Source organism: Notamacropus eugenii, chromosome 5 (genome assembly GCF_028372415.1).
Source record: "Notamacropus eugenii isolate mMacEug1 chromosome 5, mMacEug1.pri_v2, whole genome shotgun sequence".
Lineage (NCBI taxonomy): Eukaryota > Metazoa > Chordata > Mammalia > Diprotodontia > Macropodidae > Notamacropus > Notamacropus eugenii.
In genome coordinates, this window is record NC_092876.1 from 61529048 (window position 1) to 61547175 (window position 18128).

The 18128-nt window shown below is 43.8% G+C and overlaps 1 protein-coding gene across 3 annotated transcripts in view; it reads left to right on the forward strand.

Annotated features, from left to right (window-relative positions):
* Window positions 1-251: 251 nt before the first annotated feature.
* The window catches only part of ALPL (alkaline phosphatase, biomineralization associated), a 54672-nt gene continuing 36795 nt past the window's right edge, over window positions 252-18128 (forward strand). Inside the window, exon 1 of one of the 3 annotated variants that reach the window (XM_072609213.1) lies at window positions 252-634. The gene's annotated coding sequence lies outside the window, so the exon portion shown is untranslated. Of the gene's footprint in view, window positions 733-1009; window positions 1085-18128 lie in introns of those variants that run through there. The other 2 variants (XM_072609211.1, XM_072609212.1) reach the window with 2 other exon arrangements.

Below are 18128 nucleotides of genomic sequence, written 5' to 3' on the forward strand. Positions count from 1 at the left end.
GGGAGGGGCAGGAGGGGGCCTCGAGTGGGGTGTGGGTGGTGGAGAAGGGGGAGAGGAAGGGCTCAGGGCTAAGGCGGGAGACAGGGTCCCAGGAGAGGATGGAAGGGGAGGTGCGCGGACACCTCGGCAGCTCTGGGCAGGACCCAGACAGGAGGCTGGCCCGGGCTCAGGGCCAGCCTTCCCCGGCCCGCCACCCCTGCTTCTGGGCGGCAGGGGGCACTCGGAGCCGCGTGGCTCGGACAGCTCCTGGGCTTGTCTCCTCGTCCTCCTCCTCGTCCTCGTCCTCGTCCTCGTCCTCGTCCTCCTCCTCCTCCTCCTCATTCTCCTCGTCCTCCTCCTCCTCTCCCTCCCCGCCCCCTCCTCCTCCTTCTTCTCCACCTCCCTCCAGTCTGGGGGCGGGCAGGGGGCGGAGGAGGGGGCGGAGGGGAAGGGTGATGAGGGGCTGCGCGGCTTTGCCATCCCCGGGGACTGCTGCCTTTAAAAGCTGCGGGGGAGTGTGCACTGGGGTCATCCGCTCTTGCGAGCAGCCTAGCGCGAAGAGGGACTTTGAACTCCGAACCCAGGACTCCTGGCTCCCAGTTCGGCTCAACTCTTCAACTTGCACGAGGTCGGCGTCCAACTTTGGCAAGAACGGGTAAGACGGGGGAGCAGGGTCCACACTGCTGCCCCCATCCCTGGCACCCTGGCCTCTTGGGAAGTTTGGACACCTCTACCCAGTGACAGGGGTGGCAGGTTCGTGTGTGTGTGTGTGTGTGTGTGTGTGTGTGTGTGTGTGTGTGTGTGTGTGTGTGTGTGTCTGCGCGCGCGCGCGTCCCTCCCTCCTAGGGAAAGGATCGATGGAGGGACGATGCCAGGCGGCGTTGAGGTGGCCACGCGACGGCAGGGACCGCCTGAGGCTGCCAGGGGGAGGATGGTGGGGGCTGGGGGGAGTCTGAGAACAGCCGCTGCCTGTGTGAACCGACCGTGGGGGCCGAAGTCTGGGATTGAGAGCCAGAGACAGCGGGAGAGCAGAGCTGGAAAGGACCTTGGAGGCTAGTTGGGGAACCTCCTTCAATTTACAGTTCAGGAAATCGAGGCCCAGATAGTAAGTAGCAAAGTCGGAATCCAAACTGAGATCCAATGACTCCAAACGCTGGGCTTTTCCCGCTATACTCAATCAACGCCTTGAGGACTGATCACTAGGGCTTCTCAAAGCACGTTGTGGTAGGCACAGTGATCTCCTTTGTCCCCCAAATGAATCCCAGGTCCTTCGACGGGAGAAAACTGTCGGAGAAAATAGAGGGTTAACCAGATGACCTGGAAGGTGCCTTTTAGTGCTGTGTTTTGGAGCCAGTGATGGACTGTGAAATAGGATAGCCCAGCTGGTTGAGGGATCTTACTGGGAGGAAACAGGATCTTTCCTAAGGCTACCTTGGGAGGTAGGGCCCAGTTGAACTCACAGTTGGAGGCAACCACCTCTCTCCTTTTCTCCCCTTCCTCCCCCATTATCCTCCTGAGTTTTTCAACCAATCTCTTGCCATATTAATCCCAGAGGTACTGGGCCCCAGTTTCCTCATCTGTAAATCGAAAGAATTGGGTCAGGGAAATGCTGTGACTTTATATGTACTATGGCCTCTCTATCCTAAGAAAAAGTTGAGAATATAAGAATAGGACATATAGCACTTTTCCTGACAACACTGTATAATGTGAACACTACAGATATTACTCCCATTTCACAGATGAAGAAACTGAGAATTTACTTAGTGACCCAAGGCATTGAAATTTAGAGGATGGGGACAGCCCAGAAACAAGTATAGTATCATAGTAGCGAGATGGGTTAGAAATGGAGCCCAGGGCTTTGGAACTCCACTCTGGAACCACCAGAACTCTCAACTGGGTAGCCCTTAGGGCCATCAGGTAGATAAGTCAGAGATGAGTCTGCAGACTGGCTACTTTGTTTCCATTATTTTGGGTGGGGAGAGTTGGAAAGTCACTTGTCTCCTTACTAGAGCCAGTATTCAAACCTAGGTCTTCTGACTCTAAATCCAAGACCCTATCTGCCCCAATAGAACAGAAGCTCTTTGAGAGAAGAGACTTTAATTTTTTTAAATGTGTCCCCAACTCCCAGTTCCTGGCATACAGTAGGTACTTAATAAATGTTTGTTGTGGAGGGCCCAGGGCTCTTTATGAACTGAAGGGAGCAGGTCCTAAAAGCTCTTAGGATTCTCTCTGGAGAAGAGATATTTCCCCCACCAAATGACACCATCTTCCCTGCTGACCAGATATCTGACTGAGGAAATAGAAAGAAACTGCAGATAAAAGAATGAGTGCTCCTTTATGTCTGGAGCTCCTTTTGTGTGTCTCTATGATCCCCTCCTCCTTCCTGGACATCACTGTCTATGCTTGCCAGGCCAGCCTTACTGTCCTCCTCCCCTGTTCCCTCTGGCAATTCTGTTTCCTGGACATTTTTCCTCCCTCATCCTACATCCTTTGCAATGCCTTACCACCCTTCTCCTTTTCTCCCTCCCCCACTTCCACCCCTTACTCCAGCTTCTACACCCCAGTGGCCAAAGACCTAAAAGTGAACTCAGCAAACCCTCATTTAAGACCTGGAGTTTTTTGAGCCAGAGGCAAGCTAAGGAAACAGCTTCTGCCACTAAATTCTTTCAGCCAGCCTTGTGCCAAATGAGATGGCCTAAGCTAGCTGGCACTGAGAAACCAGGTCAAGAGCATGTCACTGGGTGATGTAGTAAAATTTCATTCATTTGATCTATAAGCAGAGGCTGGACACTTGCAGGTTGTATTTTGGCTACAAGGGAATTTCTTTTGAGGTATGGAGTTAGGCTAAAAGTCCTCTGACACAATTCAACTCTAGGATGGGAAGCTCCCTTCTATCTTTCTCCCGATTTTCCCCCACTCCCCAGCAACTGCGGTGGCTAATTGAATATTCAACACACACTAGGAGTAAGGATCCATCGAAAAAGTTTTCTGTTTAATGGAAAGTCCTGCAGTTGGAATCCAGACCTGGATTCGAATTCCTAGCTCTGATAGATCCCTTCTCCTAAATCTAGTGCTAATCCAAGGTGGTTAGATGAGAATAAGAAAAGCGAGAGCTGGAAAGGAACTCAGTCTAGTTCTTCTATTTTACAATTGAGGTCATCCGAGGTCCTGAGAGATTTTTAAGTTCACACAGGCCATAAGTGGCAGTTTTGAAGTCAGCCCCTCTGACTCTAAAGGCAATAAATTCACCACTGACTCCACTGCCCCCTAAGGGTCTTCTAGGTCTAGAGCCTCGGAACTCTGAGCACTCATTAGAAATTCAGATTTCAAAGTAGACCTATCCTGAATAGTTAAGTAATGGTTAAGTAATAGTTAAGTAACAATTAAGTAACAGTTAAGTAATAGTTAAGTAATAAGTTAAGTAGTTAAGTAAGATTCATGAGCTGACTGGTCTCCATTTGTCTCTTCCAGTGTCTAAGCCTTAAATACTAGAACTCCCCTCCCCTCCCCCCATTCGTTCCACAATTTGGTTTTTCCTCCAGCCCCTACCAGATACTACTTCTCTCCTTCCCTTACCCCTACTTTATTATTTAATGGTGTTTGGCTGGGTTTCAGTCTCCTCCTTACAAGTAATTCAATAGGTCACCTTTGCATCTGACTTCCCATTCCTGGAGGCGCTAATAGGCAGAGAAGCCGCCAAAATGTGGAGAAGCAGAGCCAGGGCCCAGTCTGCTCACAAAGAGGGGGCCTCCTGACCACCCCAGCCCCTGCATAACGGCAGTTGGCTTTTGCTTCTCATCAGCAAAGGGGGTTTCAGCAAGGCTGAAAGAAGGGGGGGGGGCTAGTCAACAAAGCTTTAGTTGGGCAACCTTATCAAGGTTCCTCCCTTCTGTGAGGTAATAAAGCATGGTAGAAAGAGCATCAGCCTCAGTGTGGAGAGAGGGTGGTGCTCTAGTTTTGACCAATATTAACTGGATGGATAACTTGAAGGAGGGCCATTAAATCTGAGCCCCCAATCCCCAATTTTACATGTGAGGAAACTGAGACAGATGGAGGTAAAGTGATTTGCCTAGGGTAACACAGCCAGGAGGTATCAAAGGCAGCTTCTGGAATGCTCAGGTATTCCAGTATCAGTCTTTTACCTACCCCACCTCCCCAATCCTCTTTGTGTAAAACCTGAAGCCTGGGAAAGGAAGAGAAAGAACTTAAGATTCTCAGTAAGAAAATTAAGAGGTTGCCACAGGAATGCTGAGTTGGCCTGACAGTGCATGTATACATCTGGAATTCCCTTTTTTTTTCTTATTCCCCCCTTGATCTTTAGACATGGTCCTGACTTGAGCTTCTTATGTCCAAGGTCTGGAGGGCTGGCAGGTTGAGGCCACGTACTGGTGCTGGGCTTACTCTCTATGGTGGCCTTTAGCTGGCTGATGGTGCTGGTTATTCCCATCATCCATCCCCTCATGACTTGAGTCAATGCATACATTTGCTCCTGAAATGCTCAAGTTTTCCATGTTGTAATTTCTCAGCCTCCATGTGATATGTAAGCCTTTGTTTGCATTTCTCTGCTTTACCAACTTAGGGGAAAAACTTGAAGGGTTAGCATTGGGGGGAAGGGGGAGATGAGGAACAAGAAGTCAAACCAGATGTGTTTTTGTCTAACTGTAGGATGGTGGTTACAGCAGTCCACGGAGAGCCAGCTTGCTTGCTGAATTCCAGTAACTTGAGTTCTGGCTTGACTCAAAATTGCAGTGTTCCTTTAGGGTTGGCATGGATTTCAGTTCCTTCTCCTCATTATCATCATCATCATTATTTCACATTCATTTGGGACCTCAGGGTCTGGGCATTGGAATTCCTGCTGATTTCATGAGCTTCCAAGAGAATCAGGCAACATCGGAAGGGTGGGATTTTTCCAGGTCAAGAGGCTGAGAAGGCAGAGGCTAGAGAGGCACTGGATTCAGAACTGAAAGAGACCTTAGAGGTTATCTGGTCTGGATGTCTCTAATAGCAGAATTTCATGTCCCTGCCGGGGACATTCTATGCAGGGAATATTTGAGCCCCACTCACCTCCTGAATTATTCTTCTGCTTCAGCCCAGTTCTCCCTCCACCTTCCACCCCCCAAGGGCTCCAAAGTGGAAGAAAGCACAGTTTATAGAGATGAATTCGAATTTAGCACAGGGAGGCTCAGTTCACTGGATCCTATGATTGTAACAGTCTGAGCTGGCAGGAACCTTAGAGGTGAGTCCAATTCCCCTCATTTTTCATGATCACATAGCTGGTGACAAGCCCTCTATTTGATCCAAATTGATTCATTCACTTATTCAGGAATTTTCTGAACATCTATGCCAGCATGGTGCCAGGCACATAGTGAATGATAGATAATAAATGCTCGTTGATCACTTTGTGCCCATGGACAAATAAAGATGAACACAATTGCACAATCAATGAGAAACTTTTCCTTTTAAAATCATCAAGCATTTTATTTTCTCCCCTACTGTAAAAGAGGGGGAAAAATATCCTTGACAAATAGGTGTTGATTGTCCCTGTCAAAAAAAATTACAAACTGATGAATTCTTTATCTTGAATTTATGCCCTCCTCGTCAGGTATGGATAGCATGCTTCATTGTTCTTCTGGGATCATGGTTAGTCATTGTATTAACTAATGTTCTTTAAGGCTTTCCAAGTCATTTGTTCTTGTAATGTGTTTAGCGTATACATTTTTCCCTGCATCAGTTCATACAAGTCTTCCCAAGATTCTCTGAAATTATTCCTTTTCATCATTTCTTACAACACATTAGTGTTCCCTTATCATGGACTGTGATTTGTTCAGTTACTCCCCATTTGATGGGCACCCACTTGTTTTCTAGGCCTTTCGCTGCTATGAAAAAATCTTGATGACTTTTTCTTTGATCTTTTGGGGGTATAAGCCTAGAAGTGATGTGACTGGGTCAAAGAGCATGCACAGTTTTTAATAACTTTGGGAACCTACCACCAAATGGTTTTCCAAAATGATTGGACTAGTTCAAAGCTCTACATTTCTACGGGACTTCAGGATTAAAGTAGACCTCATCTATTCCACCCTAACTCTTGTAAAGACTCAGTCATTTTTAGGACTTTCTTCAGTCATGTCCAACTCCTTTTGGGGTTTTCTTAGCAGAGACACTGAAGTGGTTTACCATTTCTTTCTCTGGCTCACTTTACAGATGAGGAAACTGAGGCAGACAAGGTTCAATGACTTATCCAGAGTCACATAGCTAGTAGGTATCTGAGGCCAGATTTGAACTCAGGTCTCCAGGCCTAGAACTCTATCCACTGCCCCACCAACTGCCCGAACCCTAACCCATACCTTATGACAAATAATTTAGTCACCTCCAGTGAAGTCACTATCAGTGAAGTCAATGCATTCTACTTTCGGACTTTTTCATTACTTCAAATCTAATTTGGCGTCTGCAACTTTGTTCCATGACTCCTAGTTCTGCAGCAGAATCTGTCTAGGTTCTTCATAACAATCCTGCAAATATAGTGAGATCTTGTCTTCAGACAAAGGTGGACAGAATCAGCTCTAGTCCCAGGGCTCTCTCCAGGAGTTATTTTCTCGCCATGGAGAAAATCTCCAGAAGGGGAGTGAGTGGTGGTAATCTTTTGTGTACCTTGCCTTCAGAAGTGGAGAAAGATATCTTGATTTCTGATCCAGTTTACATATTAAAGAGCTTCTATGGGCAAGGTACTATACTAGGTGCTGGTGATACAAAGTTCAGAACAGTCACTGCCTTTCTGTAGCAGGATAGAAGAAATACTGTAACAATACAAAGACATTTCAAAAGGGAGAAAAATTGTGCTAGTAACCATGGGGAGTGCTTAAGCTTTTGCTTTTAAGGGAACCTGGGATTTTGCCAGACTGGGAGAACATTCCAGACTTGAGGATCGCTTCCTTCCCTTTCCCACCTCCACACTAGAAGTACGCACTAGAAGTGTACTAGAGTACACTTCTCTCTAAACCTCATAAAACTCTTTGGCAGTCTGTTACGTATTTTCCCTACTATGTACCAGATGTTGACATGTGAATAATCCCTACTTATAGGAACTTACAGCCTATCGGTGGAGACAAGCTATAAAAATAAACAAAAAATATGTACTAAAGCATTTTGAGGATTCCAAAGTGCTTTCCTTACAATGGCTCTCTTTTTATCCATTTCTCAGAGGAATCCCAGGTACAGAAAATTTCCCCAAACCCTTAGCCTCATGTGTCAGAGATGGGACTTTTAAGTCTTTCTTCCACTCTCTTTGCTCTATCCTTGTTTGAAGGCCCAGTTTCTGAGGCCACCTACTTCCATGGAAAGTTGCTTCCACACTTTCACCCACTGTCTACGAGTAATGTTTTCCTCTCTTCTCAGATTTCTCTTGGTACTTTGCCTGGACTTTCCCCTTGCATTCATTCCACTCTCCTTTGTATCAAAGGTAATTGTGCATTTTGTGTACTCTCCTCTTATTAGAAGAGGCCTCTCCTTTGCTCTCATATCACTTTCCCATTATCATAGGTATTTGTTTATCCTTTCCCCTGTTGGGTTAAATTTGAAACTGCCTGGGATCTTCCCAGCTTTTGGAGCATGTTCCAGTGTTTGAACTATTGAACTGACAAATGGATGGCACACCTGGTCTAAGATTCAGCAAAATCCTGCCTCTTCCCCCTCCATCTCAGGCTAATTGAGTGTTGGAATGTGGCACCTAAGTCAGGCCAGAAGTAGCCTGGTAGTTGTTCTAAAATGCAACCTTGAGAGGGTGACAAGAGATTGTTAACATTTAGTTTGGGGGAGCTACTTGGGGGTCAAGATTGAGCAAGGTGCCAGAATATCTCCTGGGTTCAATTCAAATTTTTATTAATCACACTGTGTTCAGCACTTATTAAGCACCTACTATGTGTCAAGACATTGAGGATACAAAGAAAATAATCCAACCTGTGCATATCTCTATATAAAATAGATACCAGGTAATTTGGGGAATAATAGTTAGGGGGAAGGACTCTTGTGGAAGGGAAGCACTTGAAGTGAGTTGAAGGATTCTAGGCAGCAGAAATGAGAAGTAGATTATTGATGTTGTTGACCAGTCATGTAGGCATATCTGACTCTTCATGACCCCATTTTGGGTTTTCTTGGCAAAGATATTGGAGTGGTTTTGTTCTCCAGGTCACTTGACAGATGAGGAAACTGAGGCAAACAGGGTTAAGTGACTTGCTGAGGGTCACACAGCTGGTGAGTCTTCCTGACTGGCACTCTATCCACTATGCCACCTAGCTGCCCATAGATTATGATATATGAGATAGCAAAGGCATGGATGTAATAGGTGGTATGTCCTGTACAAAGGTTACTAAGATTGTAGAGGAATAAAAAGGAAATAATTTAGCTGACATTCATAGCATTGTAAAAAGTTCTCAAAATGTAAGAATGTCTAACTCTGGAGTCAGAGGTTCTGGGTTCAAATCCAACCTTAGACCAAGTTACTTAACTTTTCTTTTTTTTAGAATATACTATTTCTCAATGGTGAATTCTCATTTTTATAGATAAGGAAATTGAGAAGGGTGGCTAGTTCATGTGCCGTGCTGTATTGCTTGCATACAACTATGATTTTGAATGGAAGCCTGAACCAAAGAATGAGATGTCCTTTTACATAAGCTATAATTCTGCCCCCAGGGAGCTCATCCAGCTAGCAAAGAGAGCACATAACTATAAAACAACAATAGAAACATCCAGAAACTGAGGAGGAGAGGAGAGGGAGGAGGAGGGGAGGTCATTACTGACCCAAGGGAGAAGAGTAAGTTTTCCCATGGAGGTGGCATTTGAATTCCTTGTGTGCGGGGACCATTCCTCTATTGTATTTGTATCCCCTGTACTTAGCACAATGCACATGGTAAGCACTTATTACATGCTTTTTCATTCATTCATTTAAGTAATGAATTCATTATCAATAATTTCCCATATCACTTAGTACAATGCATTTCATGTAGGAGGCACTTAATAAAAAGATGATGTTTGAATGAATGGGCATCTAGCCCAACAATTCCTCTTTATTTTAATGATTGGGAAATTAAGGCCCAGAGAAGGCCTTGCCTAAGGTTAGATAGTAAGTGAATGACAGGTCACCTCCTTTCACAAACATTGTGGGTGATGGAGGAATAATGGGACTTTAGAATATCAAACTTGTCTTGATTATGGGTTTGAGTGACTCCCCTAAGGAACAAAAAGCGTTTATATATGCCTAAACCACAAAGGAGGGGGAAGATTTTAGGCCAAAGGAGATTTCCACCTTCAACTGAATGACCAAACTGACTCTTGATATCGCATAGGCTACCAAGGATACCCAAAATCATCAGAGTTGAGAGAAAGGCAGTTCAGGAAGCCAGTTCAGGGGCCTAGGCAGTTGTTTGAGCTATAAGCGTGCAGTTGGACAAGGGCAAGGGAAAGGGAAACTGAAGGGTAAATGATCACCAAGAGGGGCAATTTTCAACACAGGATCAGAGTGGGCCTGGTATTTTTCAGATAAAGTCTGAGGGTAGCAAAACTACTTCTTGCAGGGAAGAAAGATGGGTATCTCAGGGTACTAAGGAATCTCCAGTATTTCCAGAGTTGTCCAGTCATGCACTGCACCGAAGACATATCAGCTGTGTAGATGGTAGCAAATTAGATGTTGCCTTCTGGCAGGCTTCAATTAAAGCAATACCTCTGGTACTTGTTGCTGGATAAATGATATCAATTGTGCAGAATGAATGTCATAAGGCAGCTTTGAAGGGGGCTCCTTCTAGCAGATCTACTTCTCTGGTTCCAAGTCACTTGCAAAGATTTCCTATTTAATGTTACTAAAATCTGCCAGTAATAAGACTAATACAATTTGGTACAACCTCCTAAATTTGGTTTTCCAGTAAGTAGTTGACATGGTAGAAACCTTTTGGATACAATCTCAGTAGACCTATAAGAACATAATCTGAAACTTTCAGTTTTTATATGCTACTTGCTGTTTTCTAGCTTTACCTGATCCCTGTAGCTGATATGGACAATGCCATTAATAGGTTGAAAGGAAAAAAGATCTTAAAAGAATTTTTTAGTCTTTCCTGCTGTATATGAGGTCCATGGCAGCCATTCAGACTCAGTGTGCTCAGGACATGGTCAAAATAAGAAAACTATGAACTTTGTTAATAATCCAACTGTGGTTGAGCTAGAGCTAAAGAAATGGATTCAAGTCTTGGTTCAACCAAAGCTATGGGCCTTAGTTTCCTCACCTGTACCATGAAAGGCATGGAAAATATGTCTGTGGGTCTCTTACTGGTTTGTGTCAATAAACATTTCAGTCAGTCAAACAATGTGCGAGGCGTGGTGCTAAGTAGGTCTTCCGGCAGGTCTCTATATAACATGCCATGGCATATAAGCTCCTTGAAGGTGAGGATATTATCATGTCAGTGATCAATAAATCTTTGGTTCTTTGGGAAGGTGGCTTAGCGCTACCAGACCTCAAACTGTACTATAAAGCAGCAATTATCAAAACCACTTGGTATTGGCTAAGAAACAGAGAGGTAGACAAGTGGAATAGACTTGGCACTCAAGATGCAGTAGGCAAGGAATATAGCAACCTTCTGTTTGATAAACCCAAGGACCCCAGCTTCTGGGATAAGAACTCATTGTTTGACAAAAATTGCTGGGAAAACTGGATAACAGTGTGGCGGAAACTAGGCATAGACCCATACCTGACACTGTACACAAGAATAAAGTCCAAATGGGTACATGATTTAGGTATAAAGATTGATACCATGAATAAACTGGAGAAGCAAGGAATAGTGTATTTATCAGATCTATGGAGAAGGGAAGAATTCTTTACTAAAGGAGAGATAGAAAGCATTATGAAATGCAAAATGGATAACTTTGAGTACATTAAACTGAGAAGTTTTTGCACAACCAAACCCAATGCAGCCAAAATCCGGAGGGATGTAGTAAATTGGGAAAGAATTTTTACAGCTAAGCTCGGGGATAAAGGCCTCATCTCTAGAATATATAGAGAACTGACCCAAATGTATAATCATACAAGTCATTCCCCAATTGATAAATGGTCAAAGGATATGAACAGGCAATTTTCAGAGGAAGAAATTAAAGCTATCTATAATCATATGAAAAAATGCTCTAAATCACTATTGGTTAGAGAGATGCAAATCAAAACAACTCTGAGGTACCACATCACACCTATAAGATTGGCAAACATGACAGAACCAGAAAATGATAAATGCTGGAGAGGATGTGGGAGAGTTGGAACACTAATTCATTGTTGGTGGAGCTGCGAGCGCATCCAACCATTCTGGAGAGCAATTTGGAACTATGCCCAAAGGGCTACAAAAATGTGCATACCCTTTGACCCAGCAATATCGCTACTAGGACTATATCCCCAAGAGATCATAAAAATGGGAAAGGGTCCCACATGTACAAAAATATTTATAGCAGCACTCTATGTAGTTGCCAAAAACTGGAAGTCAAGGGGATGTCCATCCATTGGGGAATGGCTGAATAAATTATGGTATATGAATGTAATGGAGTACTATTGTGCCATAAGAAATGATGAACAAGAAGACTTCAGAGAGGCCTGGAAGGACTTATATGACCTGATGCTGAGTGAAAGGAGCAGAACCAGGAGAACTTTGTGCACAGCAACGACCACAGTGTGTGAGAGTTTTTTCTGGTAGACTTGGAATTTTGTAATAACGCAAAAACTTCTTATAAAAAAAAAAATCCCAAAGGTGGTTCTCAAGGCAAAATGCCTTCCACACTCAGAGAGAGAAATATGGAAGTCACTCACAAAATGTAGCAGATCATGTTTATGTATGTGTATGTGTTTGTGTATCATGTTCTGATTTGTTATACGATTTCTTTCATTTATTTTAGTCTGACTTCATAGCATGACTATAGTGAAAATATACTCAATAGGAAAGTAAAAAAAAAAATAAAATAAAAAAAAATAAATCTTTGGTTCTGGAGCTGTAGGAATTGGTACTCCACTCTGGAAAACATAGCAGGTGACTAAAATGACTGTACCTTGGCTTCAGAGATCCCTTAGATCAGAGGACAGCGGCAAAAAGAAAGGCCCCATATACACAGCCAAGCAATTGGAGCATGACTAGTACCTGAGTACGTGTTTGTTGCATTAGATCATTTAAATAATGTAATCCAGCTCTCATTTATGTTGTGTATTAAAAGACCACATGGTTTCTTAAATGCATTCTCATTAGATTCTTACAACAGCCTGGGATAGTAGGTGCTATTATCACCTCCATTTTATTGATAAGGAAGCTGAGGTTCATAACTTTCCAAGTTCAGTGCTCTCTATCCCCCTACACAAGGACTGTCAAACTTAGCTGTACAAAAATAGGAGGGTTTTTTTTGGGGGGGGGGGTCCTTAATTCTCCAATCATGCATGTAGTTCTGTGAGTATTACCTTTTGGAAGAGGGCAACACATTTCACCAGGAGCAGCATCGGGGGAGCTTCAGGTAGGGTTCCCAGACTACAGCAGTTTTCTTCCTTCTCTCTCCAAGTGTTGATACTGAGGAGTGTTTCATGAGTAAAGGACACAAGAATTCAGTTTTTCAGTACAGTTCATCTTGGGTGCACATTCCTAAGTGACAATCAACTGTAGTGGGACATTGGGACCTTTGTCTGAGATCACAGTTATAGGTTTCAGAGGGATCTTCATCTAGTCTAGTCCCTCAGCAGACTGAGGTGCAGAGATCATTCTTTGCCCAGGTTCACCTAACTGAGCTGGAATTTGATCCCAGGTCTTTTGGATACAAGAGAATTCTGTCCCTCATTGCTTGGCACTTATTTAATGTTAGAAGGGCAAAGATGACTGGTAAACCAGATGACAAGGATGATGTGAGGATACTGGGTCTTGTAGATCCAGTCTCTGCTTGGAGGCACTGTGCTGAGCAGTGCTCTGGAGGAAACAATGCGTGACCTCTTAACCATCTTACCTCCAAAGGTCAGGGCTATGTCCTCTGTACCCACAAATCCATGAGTGGATTTAAAAGAATCCTGAACTGAAAGTTCAGGGGTCTTAGGTTCAGGTCACAGCACTGCCACCGTGACTTTCTCTAAGCCTCAGTTTCCTCCTCTATCCTATATAGATAATATATAATAATAATATTCTTGGTATTTAGGCAGCAGAAAACAGGAAATCTTACTGGGCATGGAATCTCAGATTCCTTGGAATGGAGAAGCAGGTTGGCTTAATGGATCTTGGAGCCCCTTACAAGCTGTGTGACCCTGCGCAGTCACTCTCAAGTGACTCAAGTTTTCTCATCTGTAAGACAAAGGCATTGGACCCTAAAGTCCCTTCCAGCTCTAAATCTAGGATTCTGTGACTTAATGGCAAAGAGGATAGATTCTAAAGTCCTTTCTGTTTTTACACCCAGGATCCTGAGATCTGGGATCAAATCCAGCTCTTTCACTTACTGACTTGTAAGTCATTTCATCCTTCTCAGTTCCCTTCTGTAAAATGAGGTTGAACTAGATGACTGCTCTGGTCTCTTGTCTCACAGGATTGTTAGAAGGAACAACCAGGGAAATGGGATTGTTTTGGGGTGTTAGCATCCAAGAATTCATTGAAACTCCTTGTTTAGCTTGTGTTATCGAAGTCATAGGGTCAGGGTTGGTGGGATGACCCAGGAAGGGGCAGAGACTACGTGACATGTTAGAAGTTAGGGTTCTATGGAGACTTTCACAATGGAGTGGGAGCCAGTGTTGAGTTCTCCATAAATCCACCTAATCCCCCTCAGGTAGCTGAGTTGGAGAAGGAAATGGCAAACTACCCCAGTATCATGAAAACTCTAAATGGGGTCACAGAGTCAAACACAACTGTGGATAACACCACCACCTATAGCAGGAGATGCTTTGAGGACACACAAGCTGGCGCTCTGTTTGGAGGTCTGAGCAATTACCTACTACGCTGGGAGGGAAGGGGGATGGGGGGGTGTTCTCTCTGCAGAAACCACCAATTTGGATAATTGGAGCCCAGAAACCTGTTTCCTGAATCAGCTGAATAATTACCCTTACTGTAGTCTCTTCCCTGACCTGCATGGACGCAGACTTTATCTTTGGTTGCCAGAGCAGGGGAAGTGCCACGATATCAGCCTGCTTTCGAAAGAACTTGGCCCCAAACATTTGTTGGCACAGAAGCTTCCTCGCAATCTCTGAGGTTGTAGCAACTGCTTCCCTCTATCTGAGGAAGCTGTTTCCCTTCCTGCTTTGTGGTCATACCTTTCTGAACAATCAAATGTCCCCTAGTCTGGCCCTCATCCAGCCTTGTAAGGCCGTAGTGGTGTCAACACTCTGGGCTGGGACAGCATTCTCTCCTAAGTAAATTCACATGTCCAATTAGTCTGCCCAGGAGCAGTTCCAAAACAGTATCTTGTCTTCATTCCCAAGCACCTGGATCCCTCATTAACTCTTGGGGTTGGAGGGGAAGGGGAAGAGAAAGGAAAGTATATGGAAGAGTGATGGGCAGAAAGGATTAGTGGTCAGTCCCTTCACTTTGGGGAAATAGCTTTCTTTGTTTTTCTGATCTGGTTTTGAGGGCTTCCATGGAGAACTTTCCAGGAACTGGCAGTCAAGAGCCAAGTAGAGATCTGATATGGAGAAAGTCAGAAGGAACTGGATTAATATTGGCTGATAGCCTACTTCTAACCCGTTTGGAATTTTCTTAGCATACTGGATTGGTTTGCCATTTCCTCTCTCAGCTCATTTGATAGATGAGGAAACTGAGGATAACAGGGTTAAGTGCTTGCCCAGGGTCACACAGCAAGTAAGCCAAATTTTAACTCAGTCTTCCTGGCTTCAGGCCCAGGGCTCTCTGTTCACTATGACACCACTGAAGCTGTGAAATAGAATGGTAGATCCATGGTACGCAATACATAGTAAATGATTGTAGTAGTAACCTTGTATTTGTTAGATCTAAGCTTTTGGGATAAGAAACTCTTGGTGAAAGCTGGGAACAAATTTTTGTTTACTCCAGGCCCGGGGCTCTACCCACTGGGCCACCTAACTCCTCTAGCCACTATTAGTCTCACTGATTCCAAACCCTTCTCCACAAAGATGGACCCAGACTTTGCCCCATCCCTCCCTTGCTTATGGCTTCTTTTAGAGCTTCTCAATCTGCCAACCTTCTTTTCCCTCTTATTTCACATTGTTGTTCCCTTTTTTCTGCCAGCCTGAAGTTCGCATGCCATCTTCCTTCCTTGTTTTATGTTTATCTTTTGTTTCTGTCCAATTTCCCCACCTACTCCCCCACCCCCTCAAGTCCCGGGAACTGGAATCATTTATATCCCAGAATTTAGCACAAGGTTTTGTGATGGGTATTTGTCATGCAGTCATTTAACTAGGATAAGAGTCCTGTGGATGCCCTGATGGTGTTGCAGCCTCCAGCTTTCTCCTGTTCCTTTGTGGAAGGAAGGCCTACTTTCCAGCCTTGGCACTGGATGGTCAATATTTTGAACATCAACCCCGAAAGACTTTCCCACAGTTTAAACCTTTGTTTTCCCCTCTTGCCCTCCCTGTTATCACCCTGGTATTGAGGAAGGATTTCCCCCTTCATTTAGTTAGGTTTCACTTAAATAAGAAAGAAATAGTACTTTCTAGCTAACTAAAAGTTAATTAATGATCTCTGAAAAGGCATTAAACTGAGGGCTAGGAGACATGAATCTTAAATTTGAGCTTATTGATAGCAATCAACACATTGAGATGGGCCCAGTGGGACTCCTTGAAGGGGGTTAGGGCAACTTTTAAAGGAATCAACAGGAGGCGATTTTGACTGTCTTCATACTATTCTCCAGGCAAATATTGGACAATATTGGAGACCAAGATAAATTCCACATAGTGTGGTATGGAAGGGAAGGGCTTGGAGGGGCTAGCTAGGAAGCAGGGTAGGCCAGGCCCAGGGTAGAGCCTTTGGAGCACCATCTTTTACCTTCTTATCTTAACTAATTACTCTTCTTAACTGGGTATAAACGAAAGGATAACAAGTACCCTCTAAATTCTCTGGACTCTGGGACAAAGCTTCAGGCACCCTGTCAATAATAGCTCATGAATCTGAAGACTTAGATGAAGAGACACCTCTTGGTCTCATAGACTTATGGAATTGGAGTTGGGAATGACCTTAGAATCAGAATATATGTCAAGGGTGAAAGTGATCTTAGAAAATAGAGTGTCAAAAGAGCCATTCCTCAAATGACAAAGGGTCAGAGGATATGAACAGGCAGTTGTCAGAAACAATCTGAAAAAATGCTTTGAATCACCACGCAAATTAAAACAACTCTAAGGTACTATCTCACACCCATCAGATTGGCTAACATGATGGAAAAGAAATATGACAAATGCTGGAGGGTATGTGGAAAAACTGGCACATTAATACACTGTTGAATAAAGAGTTTGAACTGGTCCAACCATTCTGAAGAACAATTTGGAACTATGCTCCAAGGGCTATAAAACTTCATTTCCTTTGTAGACATAGTGATGGTATTATTTCTGAGTCAAAGGAAATGATCCCAAAGAGATCAAAGAAAAAGGAAAAAGATGTAGCAGCTTTTTTTTTTCAGTGGCAAAGAATTGGGATGCCCATCAACTGAGGAATTTGTGGTACACAATTATGATGCAATACTATTATATAAGAAAGAATGAAAGGGAGGTAGTGGATAGATCACCAGCCCTGGATTCAGGACCCATGTTCAAATCTGGCCTCAAGACACTTGCTAGGTATGTGACCTTGAGCAAGTCATTCAACCCTGATTGCTTCAAAAGAAATAGTGAAGGAGACAGATTGAAAAAAACCTGAAAAGACTCATATGAACTGACTTGCCCAGGGTCACACAGCTGGCAAATATCTGAGGGGAGGTTTGAACTTGGGAAAAGAGTCTTCCTGACTCCAGGTCTAGTCCTGTATCCCCAGTAACTCTATATTTGGTTCTATGCATTAAAAAATTCTGAGAAGGGAGCCATAGGTTTCAGACTGGGTTCTAAAAAAACCAAATGGTTCAGAATCCCTGATTTTTTACAGATGTTAACATGAAAGGATTGACCATGACCTCATTAACTCTCTGCTCTAACCAATCCTAAATCTTTCCCTCCCTCATAAAGGCTAAATTCACCAGATGCTGCTCTTGCAAGGACTCCATGTCCCTTCATTCCTCACCCACCCCCAGCTTTTGGACCCTCCATGATGAATGCCCATCACCTTATCAAATCTATTAGAAAGGGAGGTGGCTGGAGTGGGGAAAAGAAGGGGACCCCAGAGAACAGCAGGAGAGAGGAAAGGCTGCAGGAGGGACCAGAAAGGTCACCAGACAGCACAGGAAATCACCTCTGTTACTAGGGGAAATCATTTCCCTGGAGAGAGACATGAAAGTTCTTTTCATCCCATTCTGAATTCATCTGTGGTTTGGTTAAACATACATTAATTACTTGGTCAATGATTGATGCTTGTTCTTAAACTGCCCTTCTGGAATTCCCTGGAACATAGAATCCTAGAATTTTTAGGGCTGAAGTGACCTTATTGGAAGGGACTGTACCAAGACCCTATCACTGACTCTTCTCTGAACATTTTAAATGGTTTACTGTGCACTTATGTCCCTTACCTTCTACTGGGGGAAGCATCATGTACACAGATAAGGAAATACAAAAAAGAGGGGGTGTACAGGCAGCACTAACCACCAGGAAGAGGAGAAAAGGTCTCATGGAGGGAGTGGTACTTGAGCTATAAGCCTAGGAGGTGATAACTTGAACCATGCAAAACATTCTAGGGAGGAACAGGGCGGTGTGAAGGCTCACACTATCACTGAGTTGACCTCTAATCCCCTGTTAAATTGAAATGGCTCTCACAAAGGTTACCAATGATCTTTCATTTCTAGGTGCCATTTACTACCTCTTCTTGGACATTCTTTCCCTTAATCTGACCGCTACTCAGTCTTCATTTCCTGACTACTCAGCAGATTGCTGTCTTCCAAGGCTCTTCAACTCTATTTCTATCTCTACACATATGAAACCTATAAATTTAGCCCTCTCATCTCTATTGGACACCTGCCCTTGGCTATCTAATCAGAATCTTAAATGCTCTCATCTTTCCTCCAAAGATTTC